This window comes from Pinus tabuliformis, chromosome 7 (genome assembly GCF_031772625.1).
Source record: "Pinus tabuliformis cultivar Carrire ecotype Pingquan chromosome 7, CPIR1, whole genome shotgun sequence".
Classification (NCBI taxonomy): Eukaryota; Viridiplantae; Streptophyta; class Pinopsida; order Pinales; family Pinaceae; genus Pinus; species Pinus tabuliformis.
In genome coordinates this window covers 908,163,066-908,175,103 of record NC_142293.1, presented here as the reverse complement: position 1 = coordinate 908,175,103, position 12,038 = coordinate 908,163,066, and positions in this window count along the sequence as shown.

The following is a 12,038-nucleotide window of genomic DNA, read 5'->3' as shown; positions in this document are numbered from 1 at the left end:
TAAATTTTCATTCTTTTATTAATAAATTGCCTAAAGTGGCCACGTTGGCTCAGGCCGTGGACTGTTTCCCTCTTTGAGGGTTTTAACCACGTCAAAAATACTGGTGTATTGATCTGTGATCTAGTTGTGAGTGGTGTCCTTTGGTGTTCTGTCTGAGGAACTTACCCTATAAATTCCTACATGGTATCAGAGCTATTTGAGGGCCGCGTCCATTGGTGATCCAAATCTGAAGCCGGTAGAAATGCATCGACTGTCGTTTCCTAGATCTATTGTTTCTGACTACTTTCGGGTCGAGAGGACTACTCTATTTTGTTCGGAGCATCTGTTACAGTGAGGAACCCCTTTCATTTCACGCGAAAAGGTTTCCGGTAGCCCTAGCTGCGTCATTTTTAAGATCTGGAGGTATACAGTGTTTATTTGCAGTTTACAATTATTTTCTCTCTGTTTATTTCGGTTTCGGTTTATTTAGCCTTTTTTATTACCGAATCTATACCTTTCATTTCTGCATATGCTCTTTGCCCCGCGACTCTGTGCGATCTGGTCAAATCAGAAACAGAAAGGAAGGATTTTTCTCATGCGTATGCTCTTTTCCCTGCGCCTTAGTGTGATCTCGGAAAATCAGAAACATTGAGGAAAATATTTAGTTTCCGGCTAAAGCTAACTTCGAGCCGTAAGGTTCATTTTCTTTGCATGTCCGTGTTGGGTTTTGTGTTTTTTGTTTTGTAGGAAAAAAGAGCTTTCTCAAGGCAAGCACGCAACCCAAGGTCCTCCCCCCTCTCTCTCTCAAATTTTTTGTATAGCTCAATTGGTTCAAAGCTATTTTATGAGAGTAGAGGTCTTGAGTTCAAATCTCCATTTTGTGGGGGCGTTTTTTTTCATTTCCGCACATTCGCGCACTTCGTCGGCATCTTCAACAACTTTTCTTCAAAAAGCCATAACTTCTTCATTCGGAAGCCGTTTTCAGAGCCGTTTTTTTAAACCAGCCTAATTTTTCGAGATCTATCCATTGGAACACTTAGTTTCAGTATCTTTAGCTTCAGTTTCCATTGAAATGTAAAGTCAATACCAAGTTACTCTTGACAGCACCAACTACTTCCAATGGTTGTCCTACATTGAGGATTTACTTAGAAGTAAAGGTCTCTACAGAATAGCCTCAGGCCAAGAAACCAAACCGAAAGATGAAGAGAAGGCTGCTAAATGGGAAAATAGGCAAGATCAAGCACGTGGATTGATAGGGATGTCTATTTCTCCAGATCTTAGATTCCATATTGCAGAACTTGATACTCCTGATGAAGCAATGAAACAGATCAATAAAGTTTTTGGAATTAAAAATGAACTTAGAGTCCATCAACTTGAAAATGAGTTGCTTACATTGGACCCCAATAATTTTTCTTGCATTGAAGATTTCTTGTCCAAGTTCAAGACCCTTAGATATCTCTTGGAAGGTGTTAAGGTTAAGAAACAAGATAGTAACCTTATCTATTCCATCCTTACTAAGTTGGGACCAGCCTACTCTGTGTTTGTTTCCACCTTCCATTCTACAAGAGAAGCCTTCATTTCTCAAGGACAAGACTACAAGTCCCCTTCCTTTGACTCTTTTTGTGATTCTTTAATAAGAGAACAAGAAAAACTCTTACACCTTGGTCTTCTTAATCTTGGAAACTCTTCCAAGAAAGCGTTAGCCGCCCAGCAGCAACCAAATTCAAAGAATCCTAAGAAGTCATATCCTAAAAAGAATGGTCCTAAACCAAACAAGGGTCCTAAGCAATCTTAGCCTCAAAATGAAAAATCATTTCAACAAAATGATAAGACAAATAAAAAGAAATGGAAGAAGACTGATAGACATTGCAACTTTTGTAATCAAGATGGCCACTTAGAATCCAAATGCTTTAAGAAGATGGAAGCCTTGGAAGCAGCAATGAAGAAGCATAACATCCATTTGGAGCACTCTTCAACTTCAACTTCATCTTCAGGAATGGCACTTTCTGCATGTGGTTGTCAATCATCTCGATCTGGTTATGCACTAAATGTATCTTCTTCTTCTCATTCTCATGAGTGGCTCATTGATTCAGGAGCTTCTTATCACATGGCCAAAAACAAAGCCATGTTTTATTTTTTAAATGATTGTAACACCAAAAATATATATGTTGGTGATGATAGATCTCTTAATGTTGTAGGGACTGGAACTGTTCATCTAGACAATGGTCAATTTAATGATGTATTATGTGTTCCAACCTTATCCTGCAACCTTCTATCTGTATATTAGATAACTCATTCAGGTGAAGGTAAAATCGTTGAATTTTCACCTCACGATGTTGTAATTAAGGATCTAAGAAATCCTAGATAGATTTTAGCTACTGGCATTGTTGATGATTCTACAAGGTTGTATAAGTTTCACAACTTTGGGTCATCAAATCTTCCCTCCGTATTTGTTGCTCATAACGATGAAGTGAGCAAACTTTGGCATGAGCGATTTGGTCACTTAAACTATTGCTCCCTTCAACATCTATGTAAAGAAAATATGGTGACAGGTCTTCCAATGGTATCTTGCAGAGATGGTGTTTGTTCCGGATGTGTACTCGGAAAACTCATCGGGACAGTTTTGAAAAATGTGCCTCTTGGCACGCCTCAGCCCCTTTACAGCTTGTGCATAGTGATTTATGTGGTCCACTTCCAGTTGTTTCATTCTCTGGCTGCAAGTATTTCTTAACTTTCATTGATGATTTCTCTAGACGCACTTGGGTCTACTTCTTAATACTCAAGAGTGAAGTATTTAACACATTTTTGGCCTTCAAGGCCTTTGTTGAAAAACAATCTGGACATCAAATTCTTAAGCTAAGATCTGATAATGGCGGAGAATATGTTAAAAACACATTCATCAACTTTTGCACTGAGAATGGAATTCAAATGCAACATACTGTTCCATATACTCCACAACAAAATGGTGTAGCTGAAATGAAGAATCGCACCTTAAAGGAAATGGCTAATTGTATGCTACAATCTAAAGGACTTGGTCTTAGTTTTTGGGCAGAAGCAATTAACTGTGAAAATTACATAATAAATCGCACTCCTACTAAGGTTTTAAAGAATATCACTCCAGAGGAAGCATGGAGCTCAATTAAACCAGATGTAAGTCACTTTCATGTTTTTGGAAGTGAAGCATGGGCCCATATTCCAGATGAAATGCATAAAGCTTTAGAACCTAAGAGTGAAAAATTTACTTTTGTTGGATATTCTGAAGATGTCAAAGCTATAGACTTATTCCACTTAAGTCCAAAAATGTTATCATTAGAAGAGATGTAAAATTTGCTGAAAATATATCGGCCCGCGAGCCTAGTTCGGCGGATGTGCCACCTCTCCCTATCTCTTCTACTTTTGAAAACATTTCTTCTTTAGATTATGAAAGTGAGGATGAAAATCCTCCCCCACCATCTCAGGATCCTCCTTCAGCTCCTCAGCTTCCAAAATGGGTCCGTGCTACTCGAGATGCAGCAGGTGATCTTGCCGGTGATCCTACAGATCAGCGACGTACACGTTCTTAGTTTGATAGAGCCTCTTCTTTACTGGCTCAAGCTCCAGTGAATTATGATCTTGACACCTTTGCAGAAGCTTCAGGCCATCCAGATTGGGAAGCAGCTATGAATGAAGAATACCATTCATTATTGGCAAATGATACATGGGATCTTGTTCCTCTACCAAAGGGACGAAAACTTGTTAGATGCAAATGGGTTTACAGAACCAAGTATGGACCAGATGGGAAAGTTGATAAGCATAAAGCTCGTCTTGTTGCTAAGGGTTTTTCACAAGTTGAAGGCATTGACTACACTGAAACCTTCTCCCCTGTTGCCAAAATGAACTCTATCCGCCTTGTTCTTTCCCTTGCTGCCTCTTTCAAATGGGAAGTCCATCAGATGGATGTTAAATCTGCCTTCTTGCATGGGGACTTGCATGAAGAAATCTACATGGAACAACCCATTGGCTTTATAAAAATATACTCCAGCCTTGTATGTCGGCTTAAGAAATCCCTTTATGGTCTCAAGCAAGCTCCTCGAGCTTGGTATGCCAAAATGGATAGCTTTCTTTTAGAATCTGGCTTTTCTAGGTGTCATTCTGACAATACTGTCTACACCAAGAAAGTGGGCAAGTATCTTATCATTCTTTTTCTTTATGTTGATGATCTTATCCTTACCGGTAGTGATCCCAACCTTATAAACCATGTGAAGTCCAACCTTAAAAAGAAATTTGAAATGACAGACTTAGGACACTTACATTATTTTCTCGGTCTTCAAGTCTTGCAATCCAAGGAGGGTATTTCCCTTTCCCAGTCCAAGTATGCCTGTGATATTCTACGCCATTTTCACATGGAAGACTGTAAGCCAGCCCCTTCTCCCTTTCAGTCTGGAGTCAAACTTTTAGTCACTTGTACTTCTCCTAAAGTTGATGCTACCTTATATTGTCAACTTGTAGGAAAACTTTTGTATCTAACCCATACTCGTCCTGACCTTTCCTTTGCTGTTGGCCTTGTTGCTCGGTTTATGAAAAACCCACATGAAAGTCATTGGAAAGCAGCTAAAAGAATACTTCGTTATGTTCAAGGTACAGTTCAGTTTGGGATTCATTACAGTGCCGAAGCAGCTCCTCTATTGGTTGGTTTCACTGATTCTGATTGGGCTGGTGACCCTGATGATCGAAAGTCTACTGCCGGTTATGTGTTCACTCTTGGTTCAGGACCTATTACATGGGCTTGCAAGAAACAGGGTGCCATTTCTCTTTCTTCAGTAGAAGCAGAGTATCATGGTGCTGTAGAAGCTAGTAAGGAAGCCTTGTGGCTTCGTCAGATCCTGTCAGAGTTTGGCTTTCAGCAGCAGCATCCTACTACACTTTGGTGTGATAATCAAAGTGCCATTCAACTATGCAAAGATCCAGTCCAACATCAGCGCAGCAAACACATTGAACTGCACATGCACTTCATCAGAAAGCTCATTCACGACCATGTTCTTGAAGTGCAATATTGTTCAACAGATGATCAAGTTGCAGACATCTTTACAAAGGCTCTAACAGAGGCGAAGTTCACTAAACTTCGATTTATGCTTGGAGTTCAGGAAGTTGTCACTAAGGGGGGATAGGCTCTAGTGCCTCCTTCCTTCTCCTATTGTGTCATATTTGTAAATCCTTCAATCCTATCCCAAGTTGTTCTTAAGGGGGGATGTTAGGATATTCCGACACATAGGAAATAGTTAAGTACAACTTGGTCTAGTATAGGGTTAGGTAAAGTTTGTTTCTTTACTATGTACATTTTGTAACTTACAATCTGACGGTCACGATATTAGTGATCCGACGGTTCATTCTCTCCTCTGTATTACCGACACTTGATCCGTGGCTTGACACTCGATTGGTCCATGATTTCTATTTAAAGCGAATGGAGGGTCATTTGTAGGGTAATCCGTCTATGAGAGAAGCTTATGTAAATATTCATTCTTTTATTAATAAATTGCCTGAAGTGGCCGCGTTGGCTCAGGCTGTGGACTGTTTCCCTCTTTGAGGGTTTTAACCACGTCAAAAATACTGGTGTATTGATCTGCAATCTAGTTGTGAGCGGTGTCCTTTGGTGTTCTGTCTGAGGAACTTACCCTGTAAATTCCTACACCTCTCAAAGGAATCCTATTAGAAGTCCTTGCATATATAAACATAGTAAGAAGATGCATCATGGCATCATGGAAGTTGTTAGCCTCTACAATGTCCCAGGCTGAGGAAGAGATCAAAAGAGGTAACTTCAAACCACTTGCAGTTCAGCAGCTAGCCCTGCTAAACTAAAGAGGGATCTCTCTAAGGATTTCTCAGTCAATGACTGGAAGAGAAATGGATTTTAGGCTAGATATAATAGTTTTGGTTTGATTTTTTGAAAATTTAGGGTTTTTAGGTTTCTAGACTAGAGATGAGAAAGAGAAATTAGGTTAAGGTCTCAAAGGTTTGCAGTAGTAGGCATAAAGAGGAGTAAGATAACAATGTCTTGTGATGGATTTAAGATTCTGGTCAATGTAGTGTAGGGTCTGAAGGCTTAAGAAATCATAATGAGCATGCATTACCATGAATTCATTAATCTAGTAGAAGAAGAAATACATAAATATGATTTTCCACATAAACAGAGCTTTGAATCTAAAGAATTATGCCTATATAACTATAAGGAAAATCAATGAGGAAAGAAAAAAATGTTAAGAGAGATGAATTCATTCATAAGAAATTGATATAGAAGGAAAATAACACCACAAACTCACTGCACAAGTATTCCTGAAAAATAGCTGCAACTGCTCCTTGATTATCTGTATGAAAGCATAAGATATAAGTCCTCTCCTCTGAAGTCCAACCCTTCTCTCTGAATGAGAAATGATACATATAGACTAGAATAAACCATTTCCCCACCTTCAGGGGTCAAATCCATAAGTGGTGGAACATTTCCCAAGAATCTCTCAACCAACAAGAGAGAGTGAGAAGGTAAAAAACAAACTCTTCTCTTAGACTTTGATTTGAGGTTTGCTTAATTTATGAGGCTTATTTAAGCCCAAAAACAACCTATCATGCTAAATTATTCCATAATTACATCATCAAGACTTTAAAATATCGAAATTACATCGTAAAACCAAGATCTGGCTAAAATAAGCTGAGAAAGACTGCTACAGGAAAAAGCGCAATGCATTTAGGCATAAGCACAGCGCACTCAGTCATAAGTGAAGCGCCATCTTACAGGAGGATTTTGGAAGCCTTTTCTGAAGTCAAATTTGAAATATGAGAGAATGATCAACTACAATTTCCTGTCTAGTTTCCAGAAAATCTTGAATTTTTGAAAATGACCTATGGGAAGGCTTTCAAAAATTGGTTCTCCCAAGGTGTCTCTATAAGTGCAATGCCTATTTCAGAATAGTGGCATAAAGTGACTTTTTGACCTGTTTTTTGGATTTTTCTCCCAATTTATCTTTCAACAAGATTGAAAAATTATTTATCTTATAATTATAGGTGATTATCTATACAAGCATACAACTTTTTTGTCATTTAGAGGTTTGTAGAGAAAGCTCAACGCCTTATAGCAGGGTCAAAATTCTGGGTTTTTTCTGCAAAAATAGGCCTCAAATATGGAGATATATATCACTAACCATAAATATTTTTCGAAAAATGAGAGAGGATTTTGTAGATAAGGATGGTCTAAAGAAAAAACCTCTCTCATTTTATGGCAATTCATTTTCAGTCGCTCGGAATCCGTGCCACAAAATCATGGCTAAAACAGGAAATTAACTTGAATGTTTTGATTTTCTAGAATAGGTCTCCAAGGAAGTTGCATGTGTCCCAATCTATGATACCTGTGTAAAAATTGAAGGAGGTTTTTTTCCCTTGGTATATTATTGACAAACACCTCTTCCACGTTTTTCAGGTTCATCTCCATTTGGTCAAAAACACACTTTGAAGAAAAATCGTCCCTGTGTGCTGCAAATGACCTCTTGATGAGTTTGTGAAGCACTCACCTCTTTGATGTTAGATGGATCAACTCTTTAGAAATTTCCTCCATTATTTTTCTTCTTATTGTCAGTGTGTGGGGCCTCTGCTTCCAACGTGAAACCCTAGCTCACTAGGAGGAAGAATTAGGGTTTGTGTAGAAATTTTGAATAATTTAACACATATTCACATAGATTATCCTGATTATGTACTATTTTGGAATACATACACAATACATAAGCTCCTCTACGTTGATCATCAATATAGCAGCATCAATAACAATAAAACATCAAGAGCATTCACACATTAACACAGTATGTAACCCGGGGAAAGCATCTCGCTAAAAACCCCACACTATCTGTATATTAATGATTGAGAACATGTAACATTACAAAGTACAATGCTTATCACAAGAAATCCAGTACCAGCTCCACCTGTTACACACAATACAGCTCAGATTTGATCTCCAAATCTATTCCACTGCTTGCCTGCCTCCACAGCTCAATACCTGCTCAAGAATTGATGAGAATGGTTTACCAAACTCGTATTTTACCTGCAAAGAATCACTCACACTATGGAAGATGTGAGCATAGGCTACAATTACTTGGTATTGGCCAATTCATTGGCATACTCAATCCCTTTGATTGTGCAAATCCTCATGCACAACTATAGTCACAACTGATAGCAATCTGATCCTCTAACACCTGTCCCTGCTGAACTGAACATGCACTGACATGCAACTGAGTTAACTAATGTATTCTTCAGTTGCATTATGAGTTAATAACTTGTGAATTAATTAATAACTAATTCACCCAACTCATCTCTAGTCTATTTGCCAGTTAGACTAAATACAACCAGTTTAACAAAGCTAAACTGAACACAACTCCATCAACTGCACCTCCAGTCCACTAAACTCAACTCACTTGAGTTCTAACTGAAGTCCTGCATGTAAAGATCAGTCATCCCATAGGTAACCACGTATTTCCTTCTGGGATCTGCATGTACCACATCCGTAGCTCATCCTGAAGTGCTCCAAGAGAATAAGATTAAGTTTATAGTCTAAATATTATTATGAGCTAATAATATTTGACTGTTCTATATTTAGACTGAGCAGTCACTCCACTGTGATCTAAAAATAGAAGTCCATCTATTTTTCCCAACTTGACCAATCATCCATAAACAGCAACCTGCAATCCATAGACATGATCCATATGTCTAAAAATAGACATAGTCTAAAAATAGACTTGCGCCAAAAATAGCCTGCGGGCCCACTTAGTGAAGGCGACTTCATTTCACTAAGCTCCATCATCTTGTTGCAATCTCAACACTCCCTCTCGACAAGATATGGATTATCAGCAACCCCTATCCTGCCTCGGTGGTATTCGAATTTGCTCCTGGTGAGAGCCTTCGTCAGAATATCAGCATCCTGATCCTCCGTTGGAATGTATGAAAGTAACATGATCCTCCGCTGCACACAATCTCTGATATGATGGTACCTGATGTCAATATGCTTAGATATATCATTAAAATACAGGATTAGCCGAGAGTTTAATGCAACTCTGGTTATCACAGTAAATCACAGTAGGATCCAAATGAGAATCGAACAAACCAACCAGGATCTTCCTCATCCATATAGCCTCGCATGCAGCCAAACTTGCTGCCATATACTCGGCCTCTGCTGAACTGAGTGCCACGGATCTCTGCTTCCTGCTGTACCAAGAAACTGCTATCGATCCAATACTGAAGACCCCTCCTAATGTGCTCTTTCTGTCCGTTGGGCTACCTGCCCAATCTGCATCCGTGAAGCCACATAGCTTCACCTCATCCTCCTGTCTGTACCACAATCCATATCCCGATGTGCCTCTCAAGTAGCGCAATACATGCTTGCCTGCTTTCCAGAAGAGCTTGGTAGGCTTAACCATAGCTTGTGAAAGCTGGTTAACTGCATAACTTATATCGGGTCGTGTATTGACCAAATACATCAGCGACCCCACCAACTGTCGATAAACAGTGGCATCCACTTCCTCTCCCGAAGTGGCATCCTCCTTCCTCCAACCTCCAGGAAGAGGAGTATCAACAGGCTTGCAGCCATGCATGTTGAACTTCTCCAGTATCTCCCGAGCATACTTGCCTTGAGAAACAAATAGTCCACCACTGCGCTGCCATATTTCCAATCCTAGGAAATAGTGAAGGAGGCCCAAGTCCTTCATCTCAAACTCTGTAGCAAGATCCTTCTTGCATGACAGTATCAATAGCTCATCACTCGTTAGAATCAAATCATCAACATACAATACAATGATAAGCAACTTTCCCTCCACCACAATATGGTATAGGTTCGGATCCGCCTTGCTCTTGGAGAATCCAAGTCCTGTGAAATAGCTATCTATCCATGTGTACCAAGCACGTGGTGCTTGCTTCAACCCATGCAGCGCTCTCTTGAGACTTCACACATGCGACTCGCTGATGAAGACCTCAAAGCCTTCGGGTTGCTCAATGTACAGCTCCTCCTCAATGACTCCTTTGAGGAACGTAGTCTTCACATCCATCTGATGAATGTGCCATCCCATATGCGCTGAGAGAGCAAGAATCGTCCGTATGGAAGAATACCTTGCGACAGGTGCAAAGGTCTCCTTATAATCGATCCCCTCTATCTGTGAAAAGCCTCGGGCAACAAATCTTGCCTTGTACTTCTCCACACTCCCGTCAGCTGCCTGCTTAACTTTGTAGATCCATCTCGAACCCACCACTGATTTCCCTTCCGGTCTAGGAACAATCTCCCATGCACTGTTTCTGACAATAGAATCATACTCTTCCACCATGGCGTCTACCCATGCGGGATCCTCCATGGCTTCCTCAAAAGAGGATGGCTCAGTCACAACACACTTGCTCATAAGAGCCATGTATCCAGTGTACCGATCAGGTGACTGTCTCTGCCTGCATTGGGCTGTAAGTGGTCCTACAACTTTCTCTGCATCTTGAGCCAGTCGCTGAACTTCTTTCAAGCGCTTTCGCCCTCTGATGGTTGGCGCTGCATGAGTGGAATCTTCCACTCCATGAACCTTGTCCTGTGGCTGATCCACATCTTGAAGCTCATCCTTAGGAACTAATAGCTCCTCATCTGCATGCAAGTGTAGCTCCCTCTCAAGCGAACACTTCATGGCTTTCTCCTCCTCAAATTTTATATCCCGTCGCACAACAGTTTTACCACTGTCTGGCAAATACACACGATAGTTGTGGGGTGTATCAGTGTACCCCACAAATATCCCAACCTCTGCAGTCGGCTCCAACTTCTTCCTGACATCCTTTGTCACATGCATGTAAACGTTAGCACCAAAAATCCTCAAATGAGAAAGATCAGGCTTCTTACCAGAATAAGCCTCCTCGGGTGTACTCATGCCAAGTATCCTATGAGGACAACGGTTCTGCACATAAACTGTTGTATTGCATGCTTCCGCCCACAAGTGAAGGGGTAGACCCTGATCATGCAACATCACCCGTGTAGCACCCACGGTCGTTCTGTTCTTCCGCTCAGCTACCCCGTTCTGTTGTGGGTTATGGGGAGCTATGAGCTCTCTACGAATCCCTTCTGCCTTACAGAAACCCTTGAACTCGTCCAAGATGTATTCACCACCGTTATTGCTCCTAAGAGCCTTCACCTTCTTCCTCGACTCCTTCTCGACCAGTGCTTTGAATTCACAGAACTTTGAATATGTTTTGCTCTTCTTCTGCATAAAGAATATCCAGCACTTACGAGAGAAATCATCAACAAAAATCACATAATACCTGTGTTTTGCTGTTGAAGCAATTGAGAAAGGTCCACACACGTCTGTGTGAATTCTCTCAAGGATTTTCATGGCGTGACTATCCTTCTCGTGAAAGGTGGCTTTCACAAACTTCCCCAAAGTACACCCCTTGCACTGATCTAACTGCGCAAGAGTGCCTTTAGGAAGCCCTGTAGTGATCTGCTGCAGTATCTTCAAGGCTCCATGGTGAAGGTGACCCAATCTCCTGTGCCACAACTCGCCATCATCTCGGCTCACCAATCCTTCTGCCTTGCCTGCCATTGCTGTGCATCCATCTACATGCAACTGATAAAGGTTCCTTACTCGAACCCCTATCTTCCGGGTCTCACCAGTTGTCTTGCTGCACAGGAAAGCTTTTCCCTCGCTGAAAACAACATCATACCCCTTGTCTTCTAACATCGCCACAGAGATGAGATTCTTCTTCAATCCTGGAACATGCATGAATTCCTTCAATACGAAGGGTTTACCAGACTGCCTCTCAAAGGAAATGGTACTGATACTGGTCGCACTGTATCTACCATCATCGCCCATCGATGTGCACTCCAAGATCTTTGTCCTCCAGATCAGAAAACAAATCTCTATCTCCCGTCATGTGAAAAGATGCACCACTGTCCAAGAACCACACCGATCCCATCACACTTGAAACCAAGCATGCGATCAATGAAAAATCAAGCTCAAACCGCGAGGCTAGAGCCTCTCCTGCTGAAGATCCAACAACCTGCTTGTTCTTCTTCTTCTGTGGACAATTAG